Source organism: Camelus dromedarius, chromosome Y (assembly GCF_036321535.1).
Source record: "Camelus dromedarius isolate mCamDro1 chromosome Y, mCamDro1.pat, whole genome shotgun sequence".
Classification (NCBI taxonomy): Eukaryota; Metazoa; Chordata; class Mammalia; order Artiodactyla; family Camelidae; genus Camelus; species Camelus dromedarius.
Window position 1 is genome coordinate 11,142,423 of NC_087473.1, and position 3,148 is coordinate 11,145,570.

General features: G+C 31.2%; 1 pseudogene; it reads left to right on the forward strand.

Annotated features, from left to right (window-relative positions):
- Positions 1–867: 867 nt before the first annotated feature.
- Positions 868–2,509, forward strand: LOC135320352 (heat shock transcription factor, Y-linked-like; annotated as a pseudogene).
- Positions 2,510–3,148: the final 639 nt, after the last annotated feature.

The following is a 3,148-nucleotide window of genomic DNA, read 5'->3' on the forward strand; positions in this document are numbered from 1 at the left end:
GAAGACATAAAAATACATATTATAAAAATGACTCGGAATTTGTTTCTTCTAGGGACTGAAAAACCTGAGTGAAAGAATGGCAAAAATATGGTTATAAGTATAAAATAAGATAGCATCTTTTGTAAGTTTAAATTAGAATTTTAAATTACATTTGTTTTACTTATAACATTGAATTATAAATGATATTGTTAAATTCCCCCCTTTGTGATTTCTTAAAGTTGATTGATAATTTTAATCTAATTTTATTTCATAAATATTTACCATTTCTTTACAAACATACCAAATAAACTGATATTTATTCTGCTCATGTATGTATTCTGAATATGGAGCTACTTAATGTAAAATAGACAGATAAATAATTACTTCCATCTTCAAATCAAGTTATGTTTCATTTTAATCACAAATGATAATGAAATAGTTATACCATTTCTGCCTAGGTTTTATACAAGTTTCACTTCAAATTCCAAAATTTAAAATTATTTTATTTATTTTGTGCATTATTTATACTCTGTTCATTAATCTGGTATAAATTTGTGTGCAAAAGGAAGGAGATTGGTTTTATTTCATGGACCCCAAAATTAATTTATTTAAAAGATTTTGTGGGAATAATATTTGCAGATCAAACTATAAAAATAAACATCCTATATGTTTTGTTGTAACTGGATGAATGAGAAGTAAACCCTGACTAGATGTTGTACTTGGGTTGCTAGGAGACCAAACATTTTGTGACATCACAGCTACTCAGGTTGAGAACCATTGTGATGGCCTAGGCAGTTTATCTGTGTAGACCTGCCAGAGCAGTGTTTGAAACAGCAGTATTCAAAACCATGCAGATTAGAAAAGTAGCAGAAGAAAAAGTTATTTAAGATGGCAAACATTTCTTCAGATATTCAAAATTTGTCTGCTAAAGATGGACCAACTGGTTCAGGAAATTCCAGTGGATCTCTATTGTGTGATCAAACATTCACCAGGGAGTTGGACTTGAGGTCTATGATTGAAGAAAATGCTTTTCAGGCTTTGTCTGAATAATCCTTGATAAAAAGTCCACATTACACACTTTGTGTCTCTGAACCAGGTGAGCATAATGATTTTCGTTCTCTGACATTTCCAAGAAAACTCTGGAAAATAACTGGGAGTGATCAACTTAAATCCATTTGGTGGAGTGAGAATGGAACTTCTATAGTGATTGACAAAAATCTCTTTAAGAAAGAAGTTTTGGAAAGAAAACCCCTTTCAGAGTATTTGAAACTGGATGCATGAAAAGTTTGGTTAGACTGTTTAACCTTTATGGGTTTAGTAAAGTGTGGCAGAATTTTCGAAGATCTGCTTGTCTAGCTGACTTTCTGGCAGGAGAAAAACAAACCTCAGTTTTAGGCAAGGTATTAAAAAAATTTAGTTACCCCTTTAGAACATATATATAGAATTTTATCATGTACATCAATCTATGGTAATATAAATGTAAAACAAGGTTTTGAACATTATATAAAACTACTAAGGCTAAAATTAATTATTTTTTCTAAAAAAATTTTGTGCACTGATTTTCTAGATTATGAGAAACTTTTCTAGCAACTATGAATCTTATCAGAACTCTAAATATATTAAAACTGCTTTCTAAAAGTGGCATTCACTGTTATTGTAAGTGCTAAGTTTTTAAACTTGAGGACTATACTATTTAAATTTGTGTCTTCCAATAAGAAATTTCAAAAGATAGTAAATAATGTACATATTTTGATGATATTATCTTTTTTATAGGAAACTTGAAATCTGAGGTTTTACAGGTGAGGCTTATTGAAGTCTTGTATTTTGCTTTAGAATATACTAAAAACTTTGTTTTCATTTTAGTTGCTGTTCTATCATAATTCAAATTTTAAATGAGACTGTTCCCAAATTTTAGTAAGAATAAAAAGAGTTGGGATTAAAAATTCTTCTCCAGTATCTTCATCAGCTCAAGATTTCAAAAAGAGTCACTTGAAAGCAGTGGGTAATGTTGATAATCATAATTCTGGTTTTGTGGCTGGCACTAGTGGAGAAAGTGTATTTTCAAACTCTACACATTTAAGTATGTCTATAATAAAGAAGCCCTCGACAAGTCAGATAATTGTTAATACAACTACCCCAATCAGAGGTGATTTTTCTTCTCCATCATCGATGCCAGTTAGACCACCAGAACAAATTGTAGTGGATCAACATGCTATTTCAAATCAGTTGACCACTTTTCACCTGTACTCACAAAGCAGCTACACTGAAGCAAATGACCGCACTATGAATTTCATTACAACTAACAGCTTCTACTTTTAAGTACTGTATTGTATCTCCTGTACAGAGCAATTATTTTGGACTGATGGTGGAGCCTTGTACTTTTCCAAGTAGATATCACCACATATCAGCTAATGAAGGTTCTTTTTCTAACCTTCAACCAGAAAGCAACCCATGGTTTCTAGTGCCAGTGATAGCTGATACATCAGCTGCCTCTCTTTCAAGGCCATCACATCAGCCATCTTTAGTATAAGAACGTCATCCTAATTACAACTGATCTACCAAAGGACTGTCAGGTTATGCAGGATAGCAAAGATTAAAAGTGATGTTGGCATATATCAACAAATGCTTGCAATTCTTTTATTTGAACAATAAATATACATGTGTACCTGTATCTTCTTTATTTTTTTTAAAATAGAGTTAAGAGTAAAACGGGAGACTAAGTTACCACTTTAAAATAAGATATTTGATTGACATGGTCATTTGATGTAATCATTTGGGAATAAATTTAAATAATTGTTTTTAAGGAAGAAGAGAAAATGGAAGCTTTTGGAAAAAGAATATAAAATGGAGAGAGGAAAATGTTATAAATGATTTCAGAATCATCATAAAAAGAAGTATAATTGCTAAATTAGGATAGGTTGGAACAGGAGATAAATGCAGGAAGCTGCCCAGGAATAGTGTTCTCTATCATGTCATCATTGGAATTATGAAGTTCACAGGATGTAGTCTTAGATGACAATTTCAGCATGTTGTAGAACTTAAAAATTTTATGCATGGTCCTTTTTCTTCTGTTGTGAAAACATTCCAGTTTGTGCTTTTGTTTCTTCCTTTAAGGAGTCTACACTATATTTTCTAATGAATATTTTATGTTTCTTTTTGGTTCCAGCCA